The sequence below is a fragment of the Lepus europaeus genome, chromosome 16, assembly GCF_033115175.1.
Source record: "Lepus europaeus isolate LE1 chromosome 16, mLepTim1.pri, whole genome shotgun sequence".
NCBI lineage: Eukaryota > Metazoa > Chordata > Mammalia > Lagomorpha > Leporidae > Lepus > Lepus europaeus.
Window position 1 is genome coordinate 11279602 of NC_084842.1, and position 14618 is coordinate 11294219.

The window sequence follows — 14618 nt, forward strand, 5'->3', positions numbered from 1 at the left end:
TTTGAATGAATGAATGAAATAAAACTAAGTAATTGTTGAAATTATGCTAATTATTAAGAATTTATTCCTAAAAACCTCAACATGCTCTACTTCCTTTTATCTCTTCTTTCCTTTATTATTTCAGTTTGCATGATTTTTCAAATTTTATTCATTCATTTAACAAGCAGAGAGAAAAAGAGCTACCATCTGCTGGTTCATTCCCCAAATGCCAGCAATGTCAAGGCCAAGGCCAGGCCAAAGCCAGGAGTCAAGAACTCAGTCCACGTCTCCCTTGAGGGTGGCAGGAACCCAACTATTTGAGCTATGTGAATTGTCACCACTCCCTCCCAGAGTCTACATTAGTGGGAAGCTGGTGTCAGAAGCAGAGGTAAGAACTGAACCTCAGTCATCCTAACCAGTGTTTTAACTGCTAGGCCAAATGCCCACTGTTGTTTGCCTGTTCCTTCCACCTCGTTCTTTGAAAACAGCAGATTGTGGCCAGCGCTGTGATGCAATAGGTTAATCCTCCGCCTGCAGTGCTGGCATCCCATATGGACAATGGTTCTAGTTGTGGCTGCTCCTCTTCTGATTCAGTTCTCACTATGGCTGGGAAAGCAGTGGAAGATGGCCCAAGTCCTTGGACACCTGCACCCACGTAGGGCCCAGAAGGAGCTCCTGGCTCCTGGCTTTGGATCTGCCCAGCTCTGGCTGTGACAGCCATCTGGGGAATGAACCAGCAGATGGAAGATCTTTCTCTCTGTCTCTTCTCACTGTAACTCTACCTCTCAAATAAATAAATAAAAATATTTAAAAAGAAAACAGCAGATTTGCTCACATTCCTGAGTACTAACACATGTGACTTCAGGGGTTACATCCAGTATCACACAACCAGTGATATAAGCTAAATTCCAGTACTTGATACAATCAATTTTATTGTCACATTATCCCTTGCAACTTGAGAGTCCCATCTGGTTAAAAACACCAACTGTATCAATAACTTTCATGATATAGCTTGGATTGCTAAAAAATAAAATGCCTAAAAGTACCCTGAAGGACCTTCACACATTTTTTTAATCATGAAGTGGAAAGATGGACAATGTTTCATACTATGAATAAAAATTATCTGATGGGAGCTTTCATCTTTGCTTTGATTCTAGTTGACTGTATTTTTCTCACACAGACTACAACTATGAGAAATCAACCCTCATCAAGTTGATTAACAGGCAGAAAATCTCCTTTAAGATATGAGAATTTCCACGTGAGAAGTCTCTGAAAATATTTATAAATATTTCTCATTAAACAAGCAGAAATTCCAGCCAGACCAGAGCAATCAGCCTTGCTACTGTGAAATCCATGTTGACGTCTTCACGTCCCTTCCACCGAGGCACAGGACTGTGTTGGGATGATGTGGATGGTAAGCGTCCCTGTGGTCCACGTAAGTAGTCATGTCTGACATATTTGACAAATTCAGACATCATCGCTTTCAGGGCTCTATCGAAATTACGAGGATTTGGAATTCTCCTGTTTACAGTGCCACCTGATAAATTATTGTTAGTCACAAAACTCAGATTTTAGGAGTTAGCAAGGAGACTTGAAACACTTTAACTGACAACAATAGGGCTTGAAAATGCGATGGACCATTTCGTGTGAAAGTAAGTTCCTCATCATTGAAGCAATTTCATTCAAGATTGTAAAATCACCTATTAGGCCTCAGGGAGAGGGCTGGCAAAAAAAAAAAAAAAAAAAGATCAACAAATTCTTTTGACTCAGGCTCCATGGAATTGTCTAGAAAAGGCATCATTGTAGATGACAGTATCTTTTTCATAAGAGAAAATTTTGCACTGTCTAGAGTTACATCTGCAGAACCCAGGACCACGGTGGGTTATTGTGAGTCAGGCTGGATTCTGGTCCAATATGCTACATTGATCACTCACTCCTATTTCCTGCCCCTTCTGAAATGTCACCAAAATGATAATAAAAGATTAAAATGATTACAAACTGACAAGGACAAAGTAAACAAAAGGAAACTCACCAATGGACCAGAATTTTAAAAATCTTGGAAGATAAAGTGAAAAGGAGGTTGAGTGGCAGCCGATTAATTAGGAAGAAGGACATCTGAACTTGGGCGCCTGCAGACAGATTTATGGACAAGGTCCAAGCAAATTTGCTTGAAAAATACCCAAGACAGACTTAGAATTCAAATGAAGCCAGTTTTTCAGAGGTATGGCATACATTGCAGGGAGGAAAGAAGAAAATTAGTTGAATCTCTGCATGAGGTACAGTTACAATACTTGGTTCCCTCTGCACAACCAAGTACCTTACATTGTCACCTTTCCCCTGAGACTGGAGCTGTATCTCTGGAGAAATTGTGTCAATGAAGCACTGTACCTCATACAGCAAGCCCAGCAAATGCAAAGAGGAAGGAGGGGAGGTGATGGAATAAACACAGAGGATGCCAGGGAATCTGCATATTGAGAGGGCGACTGCCAGCTCCCTGGTTCTAGAATGACTGCAACAAGGCTTGGAATCCTCAGGCAGGAAGGAAAACTGGCAAACTGAATAATCCCAGAGAAAGACTATAGGTGTGAACAATGGCAAGGCTTCTTATAGAGAACACAGCTTTCTACCCAATCACCTTGTGATAAGCCACTGTCTTTGACAAGAGTGCTCATGTACACAGAGCTTCCAAAACGCTTTTCAATGCTTGTTGTTGAAAATAAACGGACAGCTGAGATCAACAGTGAATTGGGAAAAGCCTCCATTATGAGAGGGAGGAAGCCAAGGAATAGGAGAAAAAGGCAACTGAGAGAAAATTGAGACAATAGAAAGAACAGACAAAACATTAGCAAAAAAATCCTTAGAGGTAAAAAGAAGATACAGCTTTTTAAAACAAGAATACTATGCAGGCCGGCGCCGCGGCTCACTAGGCTAATCCTCCGCCTTGCGGCGCCGGCACACCGGGTTCTAGTCCCGGTCGGGGTGCCGGTTCTGTCCTGGCTGCCCCTCTTCCAGGCCAGCTCTCTGCTGTGGCCAGGGAGTGCAGTGGAGGATGGCCCAAGTGCTTGGGCCCTGCACCCACATGGGAGACCAGGATAGGCACCTGGCTCCTGCCATCAGATCAGCGCGGTGCCGTGGCGGCCATTGGAGGGTGAACCAACGGCAAAGGAAGACCTTTCTCTCTGTCTCTCTCTCTCACTGTCCACTCTGCCTGTAAAAAAAAAAAAAAAATACTATGCAAAGACAGAAAACAACCAAAAGCACTTTTGGAAATAAGATATCTGTAGTAAAAACATCAAGAGAACCAGGGAAATTTGAGCCAGTTTCTAAGAATTTAATACAAAGAGATATTGTGGAAAAACAGAAAAGATTAGTCCAAAAGGGTCAATGTCAAACACATAGGTATATCAGAAAGTAAGAATATTAGAGAGAAAATGAATTGAACCAAATTATTCAAGAAAATCCCCAAGTGTGCTCACTAAACACTTAAAACAACAATAGAAATATAAGAAATATCATTACTAAATTTCAGAACTTTTTGGGTAAAAGAACATACAAAAAGGTTTTAGAGAGAAAAGCAATACAAAGGATTAGAAGTAAGACTGTTATTAGAGTTCTTTTTTTAAAAAACAGCAGACAAAAATAGTAGAGCAATTCTGCAAAATTCTGAGGGGAAATGAGTTTTCATTCCTATTTTGCATTTACCCAACTACAATCAAGTGTGAAGACATTATCAGACTAACAAGGTCTACCAATTTATCTTACTTGGAAGCTACTGGAGAATGTGCTAGACTAAGAGTTAAACAAGGAAGAAGATGGAATGAAATCTGGAAAATAGGAGGTCTATGAAGTAAACTCTAAAGATTATCACAAGGAAAGCCATAGGACCACAGCTTCATAGCAACCTTGGAAGTACCAGGTTCCAATTAGAGCAAAAGATGGAGAACCCTGTAGACATGAAGGAAAAAGAGATGGCCATGAAAAGCAAAAGCAAAATGGAATTATGTTCACTATACTAAGTAGCATATGATGGAGAAATGGAATAAGTGGGAAAATAATTTTATAGAAAACCAGAAAAATAGAAAATTTGAAATAATCAACTCTAGAAAAAAAGCCACAATGTTCAACTAAAGGGGAGTGGTTGTGGTCCACTGCTTGACTTGGCAGTGAACAATATTTTCATAATCATTACTGGGTGAGTACCAAATAATACAGGTTAAGACATAATGTTGAAAGGATGCAAGAAGGAGAGAGCTGGATTTTTAGATATTAAATAAGATCATATGAGGGACTTCAAAAAGTTCATGGAAAAATGAAGTTAAAAGATAAGTTTATGTTGGTGGCAAAAAAAATTTGAAGCCGATGCATAGTTTTTAATAATATGCATTTTCTGTGAACTTTTTGAAGACCTGTGCATATATACAGACTTCCATAACCATAGTCAGTAAATAAAATTTTTGTTTTCAAAATTTCATTCTCTCTTTAGAAAAGAAACATGGTACATAGGCTTACAAATAAAAGAACCTTGTCACAAACTAATGTCAAGTTGCCCACCTAATTAGAGCATTGGATATAACACTGATCTCAAATTTTGAATAAAAATCGAATGACATAACACAATTAAAATCTCAGGGAGCAAATGGATGCACAATATACATTTCTTCTAGCCACTTCTTTCAACTTTACCTAAATTTCTAGATGCTAGAGAAAGATCCATTTTGGAAACATGGCATTTGAAGGCAACTGTTCTGTTAAATATAACCCTAAGGATAGGTTAGTTATCCTGATTAGAAAACAATGCCCTTCCCCAAGTACAGGATGATCAAGCAATGGCCTTGCCAAATAGCATAAATATGAATGTTGTTCGACCTGCCAAAATATCGCCCAAAGCCTCGTACAATGTTTGGCCCAGGAATATTTACTCATCCCCAGGAGAATGCTGGACGTGTGTATGTGTGTGCATGCTCAGTGATCTCCAGGTACAGGGCAACTATTCCTAGGATGTGGCAAGGTGCTAATCTTTTCCTGGGACACAGCCAAGGCCTAGCACTAGGACAAGCATTTATGACCTTCAGCTCAAAATGTCAGAGGGCTCTGCAAGTTCAAATAAATGCAGAAGAGGAAGGCGATTGAAGCAGACAGAAGAACTTAATCTAGGAGGCATCAAATATTAGGAAAGAAGTATTCTATGCCTTGATTCTGGGCCAGCCCCCATTTCTCAGTTTGCTTAGCTTCAATGACTGACCCAAAGTTAGACAACAGGCCAACAATGAATGTATCCCAGATGTTCATGGTTGTGTGACTTTTGGCAAAGTTATCAAAAACAGACACTTCTGAGAAGTTAAAAATGAAAGGAAGCTTACAGAGGATCTGAGCTCTCGCCTTCTCAGTAAAGAAACTAAGCCCCCAGAGTGATAAACACTGCCCAAGGCAAAGAGCCAGGCCAGCTTAGAGGCACATTATACCCAGGCTAGCCCAACAGGTGTGTAGAGCATATGATCAATACAGTCACTGAGTTAGCCTTTAAGAGAGTGTGAAGCAATGGATGCAATACTCCAGCAGGCTCCCAGGGTGAAAATAAACAGAGGAGGCTGACAGCACATCACCTTGTCCATGTGGGTGAGCAAGAGAAACCGTAGAAAGCCATGTTTTCTCTCAGAGTAGGAATATTCTGGTAAGACACCTGGCAATAAAACAGCTTTCAGGGAGTAAGAATATAAAAAAAAAATGAAACAGCAACACATCATGGTAGAGAATCAAAGGAAACCTCTGAATATGCCTTTGGCTCACAGACTTCAAGGCTATTTATTGAGATCTACTGTTTAACATCCCTGACTTTATTTGAATGTTTTTTAAAAAGTCCTCACTCTTTAGCACTTCTCTTGGAATTTTAAATTATTTTCTTGTTGCCACCCATTATTTGGAAAGGAAGACTTTAATATAAAAACTGCCTCTCTCTCTTTTCCCAAGGCTCTCTGCTGGACACATTTCTGCTTTTGCTTAACACCTGCCTGCTTCCCAGACCAGATTCAATGTATGATTTGGCCAGTCTTGCTCTCTTACCCTACTACAGTCTTATCCAATCATCATCAATTGTTCCGAGTCTCAAGTTCTAAACACAGATGGTGAAAATGTTCTTTGCTCAGAACATCTTCCCTGACTAACATGGAGAGAACCTGTGGCATAACTCCCTTCATGCTCTCATCAACCAACCCTCATACACTCACATGACTGCCTCTACCCTCCTTCCACAACTGCTCCGAGACCAGGGACTCCTCATGCCAGTGATCTCAACTTAGTCACCAGAGCTGTCCAAAGCACAATCAATGCAAAAACAAAGTAGGCACCCAGAAATACATGTAATGAACTAAAAGTATACGTTCAGATGAACTGATGGCTAACACATGTGTGTGTGTTGCGCACACACGAGGGGGCTTAAAAGGTTCATGGGAAATGTGTGTATCTTTTAATTAAATTTTTTAAATCCCTTTGCATGTGTGTTCATTCTTTCCTTCAAGGGTCCTTAAAACAGCAGGCATGATTTACCTGGACAATCTCTGTACATAGTAACTCTTCCATCATCTGGCAGTGCCCGGGAATGTGCCTCCCACGTCACCAAGTTGTTCCTGGATCCTCTAATTGATTTCTCACCTGGCATTATTAAGATAAAACCAACTCCTTTGCATGGAATATTATTCCCTTTTTTAAAGATGTGTTTATTTATTTGAAAGAGTTACACAGAGAGGAGAGGCAGAGAGGTCTTCCATCTGATGGTTCAGTCCCCAGATGGCCTCAATGGCAGGAGCTGCGCCGATCCGAATCCAGGAGCTAGGAGCTTCTTCAGGGTCTCCCACGTGGGTGCAGGCCATCTTCTACTGCTTTCCCAGGCCATAGCAGAGAGCTGGATTGGAAGTGGAGCAGCCAGGACTTGAACTGGCACCCATATGGGATGCTGGCACTTCAGGCCAGGGCGTTAACCCACTATGCCACAGCGCCAGCCCCTGGAATATTATTCTTAAATATACTATACAATTCCCTAATTTCTAAAATACAGTTTTTGGTGTCAGTCCTAGCAGTTCAAGGTCACAAATATCACCATCAATGAATGCAATTTGCCAGTAACACTCTCAGAGACTATGATGGTCTTGGAGGTTATTTCTGCTGTATTTATTATTTTATTTCCTTTCAATAGATTTTCTGATGCTTTTTCTATACTGCTGGCTTCTAATGTGAACTGGTTAACCAAACAGTCAATGTATTAGAATTATGTCAGGTTATAAACAGGCTTTGACTTACAGCCCAAACTCAGGTGCTTTAATGCTGACCTATTTTATCTGCACAGGGTTTCTGATGTCTACTTGCTTCCCCATAAGACAATTCTGGCACCCAAAGAAGTAACCCCTCCACGTCTGAGGCTAGGAGATGCTGTTGATAACAGCAGAGATGATGATGAAATACCTTTCACTTAAATAGGGTCAGAACCACTTATACATAGGTAAACTAGTTCTTCCAGTTACTTCCTAGAAATGAGCTTTACCTACTGAGAAGTTGGTGACTTGATCAGAATAGTTGGAAACCTCTTTTTTGTTGTTTTTTAAGTAAACATTTATGCTATGGGTCTGATTTCCTTTTGGTGAATAACACACTTGTCATAGGTATCTGTTGACTGTTTTCTCTTTATTACAAGAAGTATATTGAGAGGACAAATAACAAGATGGTGGCTTAGATATCAAAAAACTTCTGTCTCTCTGTCCTGGGAGTGACAAATGCAAGATCAAGTTGTAGACAGGACCTACAACCCCTGGAGGCACCAGAGCAGGGTCTGCTCTAGGTATCTCGGCATCTAGCAGTTCCTTGTCTCATTACAAGGTAGCTCCAACCTTCCTTCCCACAGTGTTCTTTTTCTATGTGGTTCTGTCTCCTTGTGTGTCAGTCTAAATTCTCCCTTTTTGCAGAGGTATCAATCATAATGCATTAAGTCCCATAGATATGACCTCATTTTAACTTAACATTATCTCAAAAAAGGGTCACACTCTGACTTACTGGGGGTAGGGCTAGAATCCTAACATATCTTTTGGGCCTTAAGCCTTTACCATACCCAGTGTCCCAATTCCTGGCCCAGAGCTTATTCTCTGTTCACACACTGCCTTTGAAATGTTAGTGGACTTTTCTGCATACCAGCCCCTGGTTCCATCCTCAAGTCAAATGATTTTGGGATGATTTCTTTAGCATCATCACTCCATTATGTATATAATTAAAAGTTGATTGTAGTAGGCGATATCTTTCATTTCTAAAAGCATGCATTAAGACAGAATAGCCATTTTCCTAGGAGGAATGGAAATAATCCATCACGCTGACACTGAGGGGAATTCCACGCACACAGCAAAAGGTAGAAGAAGCAAAGCGTGTATCAGTACAATTCATTATCATCATCAGTGGGGTCACTGCTGCCAAGCTTTGTTCATTTATTACTATTTAAGAGCCACGCGTAAAGGATCCAAACCAGGCCTGGCTGTTCTGAAATGGAACCTCAAACGAGTAGGCCTATTTTCCTAGGAATAAGGCAAATAATGATGACAAATGCCAATATCAACATTCATTTATTCATTCATGATTCAGCAAATATCTATACAAAATGCGTATATATGTATGCCTAGAAAATATCACAGGAAAAAGTAGAAAAACCCCTGCCTACTAAGCCAACATTCTTGTTAAAGAAATGATACAGTGGGTTGGAAGATAGACAAAATAGAGCAGGGAAATGTAGATTAATTGTTCTGATGCATGTGTGTGAGTATGCATATGTCTCTGTGTGTGTGTGTGTGTGTATGTAGGTAACTCCAATTCAAGATGGGGCACTGACAAGGTGATATCTGAAGGCTTAAATGAAGTGAGAAAGTGAGCCCTAGGTTATCTGGGGGAAGAGTGTTCCTGTGAGAGACAAGGGCCAGCACAAAGGACCCGAGGCTAGATCATGTCTGGTATGTTCCAAAAACAGCAAGGAGGCCAGCCTGACTGTCAGCGATCCTGATGGCTGAAGATCTGATTGTGTTGTGCTCCAGGGCCAGGTCTGATTAGGTTTGGCAACTTCAGCCTTCGGGAGCTTCTCCTCTAAGTCTCTCCTGACTCTAAGTCTCACTCTCTGGCTCTTCCTTGGCTCTCTCTACTGCCTACTGACTAAAAACACTAACATGGGCAGCAAAGTGTAGGAGAAAAGGGTAATGCTTTGTTACAAGGTCACAGACTCTCTCCCAACCCTCTCCATCCTCATCTCCTTTCTGGCTGAATATCTGTAGTATTTAGAAAAATAAAATAAAATCAATTTTCTACATTAACCTGGCTGGTCCAAATAGGCTGATCATATAACTAAAACCTACCTTCTGTGAGGGGAGTCAAGTAAATCCTTCTCATGGGAAAAAGTCTTAACATCACATCAGCCTATGGTAATTTTTTATACTCTACCATTCTTACCAATGTACAAAAGAATTCATTTATATCTAAGAAACTCACTGTAAGGAGGTAATTCTTTGTGGCCTCTCACAATTCCGTGTGTCTTACAATCAAAAGATCTAATGACTTTGTTCCAGGCTTTTGTTTCAAGAACGTTTGTGTAGTGATCATCCATTGGAAGCTTGAAATTTCTTTCTTTTTTTTTTTTTTTTTTGACAGGCAGAGTGGATAGTGAGATAGAGAGACAGAGAGAAAGGTCTTCCTTTTTGCCGTTGGTTCACCCTCCAATGGCTGCTGCGGCCGGCACATCTCGCTGATCCGAAGGCAGGAGCCAGGTGCTTCTCCTGGTCTCCCATGCGGGTGCAGGGCCCAAGCACTTGGGCCATCCTCCACTGCCTTCCCAGGCCACAGCAGAGAGCTGGCCTGGAAGAGGGGCAACTGGGATAGAATCCGGCGCCCCAACCGGGACTAGAACCCGGTGTGCCGGCACTGCAAGGCGGAGGATTAGCCTGTTAAGCCACGGCGCCGGCCTTCTTTTTTTTTTTTTTTTGACAGGCAGAGTGGACAGTGAGAGAGAGACAGAGAGAAAGGTCTTCCTTTTGCCGTTGGTTCACCCTCCAATGGCCGCCTCGCCTGGCGCACCGCGCTGATCCGATGGCAGGAGCCAGGTGCTTATCCTGGTCTCCCATGGGGTGCAGGGCCTAAACACTTGGGCCATCCTCCACTGCACTCCCGGGCCATAGCAGAAAGCTGGACTGGAAGAGGGGCAACCGGGACAGAATCCAGAGCCCCGACCGGGACTAGAACCCGGGGTGCCGGCGCCGCTAGGCGGAGGATTAGCCTGTTGAACCACGGCGCCGGCTCGGAAGCTTGAAATTTCATCTCCACCTAGAGCAACATTTGTTTACTGTCCTGTATAAAATGGATGAGGTCTCCGTCCAGTCCAAAGAATGAGCAGAAAGCTTACTGCCCATTATATAATTTCGGGGTTCCTTAAGCTCTGCTTTCCCCTGTCTACAAAATACACAGGCATCCTCTGGCTCCCTTCCCTCTGTCCCAAGGAAATTGTGTTTTAGGGAACTTGCATATATACTGATACCTTGCTACTGCTATTCCTGTTGTAATAAACTATCCTTCATCTCTGACCTGGGAGCCTTCTGTCTTCTCCCAGCATTCCTGTGACAGACTAACCTAGCGGGTTGCAAGATGGATAAAAGCACAGTCCTTATATCTACCAAAAAGCATTCTCAGGAAACCTAAAATATTAATTATTTGCACCTATAGGGTTATTCCAAGAAAAACGCTAGCTCAGTAGTCGTTTTGGTCACAGAGGTCTGAAAGTTTGTCTTTTTAAGGCACTTAACTAAAAATAGGGTTGAGTGTATTCTGTAAGTATCCATTGTTCTCAAGTGTACACAGCCAGTTGTAGAGGTAAAGCCAAAAAGATGAACTGGAACTTCAATGCTGTGACATTGATTTGCTCAAGAAAGAGTGGGGGATTTGGATTCAGCATAGATTGGAGTGAAATAAGAATGTCATTAAGATCTAATTAATATGACAGTTTGGCCACAGAGGCTGTCAAGATCATTGTGAAGCCCATTGGTGATGCAGACATATTTCTTCCTTTATCATAAATATCACTAGAAGAAATAACTGCAGAAGACAATCTTATTTTAAATAAGAGTAAAGGAAGATTTTTTTTTAAAGATTTTATTTATTTATTTGAGAGGTAGAGTTACAGACAGTGAGAAAGAGAGACAGAGAAAAAGGTCTTCCTTCTGTTGGTTCACTCCCCCAAATGGTCACAAAGGCCGGAACTGTGCCAATCCGAAGCCAGGAGCCATAAATCCCTTCCCCGTCTCCCATGCTGGTGCAGAGGCCCAATCACTTGGGCCATCTTCTGCTTTCCCAGGCCATAGCAGAGAGATGGATTGGAAGAGGAGCAGCCGGGACTACAACCGGCGCCCATATGGGATGCTGGCACAGCAGGTGGAGGATTAACCTACTGCGCCATGGCGCCCACCCTGGGGAGAATTTCTTTATAATAATGACTATTGAGGGGCCAGTGCTATGGCATAGTAGGTTAAGTGGCCTCCTATGGCACCGGCATCCCATATGGGCGCTGCTCCACTTCTGATCCAGCTCCCAGATGATGGCCTGGGAAACCACTAGAAGATAGCCCAAGTGCTTGGGCCACTGCACCCATGTGGCAGACCTGGAGGAGGCTCCTGGCTCCTGGCTTCAGATTGGTGAAGCTCCAATGATGGTGACCCCTTTGGGGAGTGAACAAGCGACCTCTCTCTGTCTTTCCCTCTCTGTGTAACCCTGCCTCTCAAGTAAATAAATGAATATTGATAAAAGGAAGTCCAATGCTTTTTTTTTTTTTTTTTTTTTTTTTTTTTTTTTTTTTTAGTGAGAGCACCTAATAATATAGCCAACTGGCATCTTATTTTTTTCTTCTGAACAATATATACAAATATCTATTCAAATAAATTCATTTTCCCTTCTCAACTACTGTACTTGGTCAGTTTTGAATAGAGAAGAGGAATGGAATGCACTAAGGCAAAGGTGTAGGAGAGGCATTTTATAACTAGTGAAAGTATACCAGTTATTTAACGTGAGCTTTAGTGACGTCTTCTACTAACAGTGACCTACCATACCCTTCTGTACCCACGAGGGGTCTGACGGTAATGTGGTACAAGTGGAAGCCCTAGTGACCGGTACATGACTGTATGACCAGTTGAGGCTCTCAGTGGAACACAGTGAAGCATCTAGTAAATGCAGCAGTATTTCCAAGGACTCTGCCTATCGTCAGTGGTGCCAGCGGACAGCGAGCCTCAAAGAAATGGGCTTCTAGCAAGGTGTCAAAAGGCTTGCTAAGTGTAGGTACTTTCTTTTTAGAGATGTAAAAGCCAGAATAAAACTAGCAAACAGCTGATCTGCTCTCCACTAGCACCAGGTGCTGGCCGTGGAAGCCATGCCAGCAGACCCTTGGCCCCTGCTACCCAGAAAGCTCATCTTTTTCTTTCCTGATAGTTATGCCACTTATTCTTCTGCAGTGACTTTGGACACAGAGCTGCAAACAGCCTTTTGAAACAAAATGAATGCCTCAGAAATCACAGACATTTCTCCTTGCAGAGGAAGCAAACCACAAGTAAGACTTAGGGCTCGGCAGCCTAGGTTGATGTCTTAACTCCAGGGATCATTGCTATTTTTCTCAAATCAGAGGTCTCAATGATTCTTTTATTAGGAAAATATAGGCTAAAAGAGTTAACACTGTTTGCTCTTATTATTTGGATAATTTTTTTATCCAAAAAATAGAAAGGGTTCTCCTACTCCTGGGGTTCCTGGCACTTTTTTAAAACACATTATGCATTCTGACCCCAAAGGGCAATGTTGCAGAAATCACAAGCAGAATTGGAAGGCAGACAAATGCCAATCTACATTAAGCACCCACCTTTAACCATAGTAAAGTAAGTATTCATGAACCTGAAATAAAAATACTAAGAACATTTCAATGTGGAAGTGATATATTTAATATTCAACCTGCCCCCATTCCACTGGCATTTGAATGAATGCATACTATCCTTCACTGATACAGCCATAGACATCTTGCTGTTCAACCAAGACATGTGGTGATTTGAACTTTCAAGCAGTCGAGGTAGCGTGGCGCAGTGGAAAGAACACCAGCCTATGACACGGGGGTGACTGCCAGCAGCCAGGAATGCTCAGCAGAAGGAGGTCTGAGGTTTAGGGTTTCTCAGCATCCATGGTACAGATCAGGTGCAGAAGTAGAGAAGATCCTGACCGTGGAGCTTAAATAGGACAGAGAGGTTCAGCGTGTAGGAAAGGCAAAGCGAGGCCAGCTCCCAAGACTGAGATGACCATGGCCGACTTCACTGTCTCCAGAAGTGCTTCTCCATCTTTCCTGTACACGGGAACCTCCAGGAGATCCTGCTAAAGTGCAGATTCTGACGCAGCAGGTTCTAGGTGGGACCTGAGACCCTGTGTGTCTCTCAGACTCCTGGGAAGGACTGCATGTTGAGTGTGAGGGTCCACATCTCCACTGCACCAGCAGAAACTGAGAGGAAGCTGGATTCCAGCGTCTTAAAGTCTGTGACCGCCGGCGCCGTGGCTCAACAGGCTAATCCTCCGCCTAGCGGCGCCGGCACACCGGGTTCTAGTCCCGGTCGGGGTGCTGGATTCTGTCCCGGTTGCCCCTCTTCCAGGCCAGCTCTCTGCTGTGGCCCAGGAGTGCAGTGGAGGATGGTCCAGGTCCTTGGGCCCTGCACCCCATGGGAGACCATGATAGGCACCTGGCTCCTGCCATCGGATCGGCGCGGTGCGCCGGCTGTAGCATGCCAGTCGCGGTGGCCATTGGAGGGTGAACCAACAGCAAAGGAAGACCTTTCTCTCTGTCTCTCTCTCTCACTGTCCACTCTGCCTGTCAAAAATTTTAAAAAAGGCCAGCGCTGTGGCTTAACAGGCTAATCCTCCGCCTTGCGGCGCCGGCACACCGGGTTCTAGTCCCGGTCGGGGCGCCGGATTTTGTCCCGGTTGCCCCTCTTCCAGGCCAGCTCTCTGCTGTGGCCTGGGAAGGCAGTGGAGGATGGCCCAGGTCCTTGGGCCCTGCACCCCCATGGGAGACCAGGAGAAGCACCTGGCTCCTGGCTTCGGATCAGCGAGATGCGCCGGCCGTGGCAGCCATTGGAGGGTGAACCAACGGCAAAGGAAGACCTTTCTCTGTGTCTCTCTCTCACTATCCACTCTGCCTGTCAAAAAAAAAAAATAAATAAATAAAAATTTTTTTAAAAATTTAAAGTCTGTGACCACACTATGCAATATTGATCATCATATTTCCCATCTTAGGACAGAAAACACCATTTCTCAGGTAAATTTTACACAATAATTGGGTCGGATATCACCAGAACTAAGTGTGCTAGGCAGAGGCTTTCCGTTAGAGCTCTGGAGCAAAGCATGGCTATTAATAATTTTGCAAGGGACATTCTTTGGGTTCTATGGAGCAACTTTTGTAGGAACTGACCTCAGAACAGTAACTGCAAAGAAAAGAATATCTTAAGAAGCTATGTAGGGGCCAGTGCTGTGGTGTAGCAGGTAAAGCCTTCACCTGCAGTACCAGCACCCTATATGGGCGCCGGTTCGAGTCCCTGCTGTTCCACTTCCAATTCAGC

The 14618-nt window shown here is 43.2% G+C and overlaps 1 protein-coding gene across 2 annotated transcripts in view; it reads right to left on the minus strand.

Moving 5' to 3' along the window:
* NRG1 (neuregulin 1) overlaps nucleotides 1–14618 on the minus strand; it is a 1197015-nt gene that overhangs the window by 600124 nt on the left and 582273 nt on the right. The window lies entirely within an intron of this gene.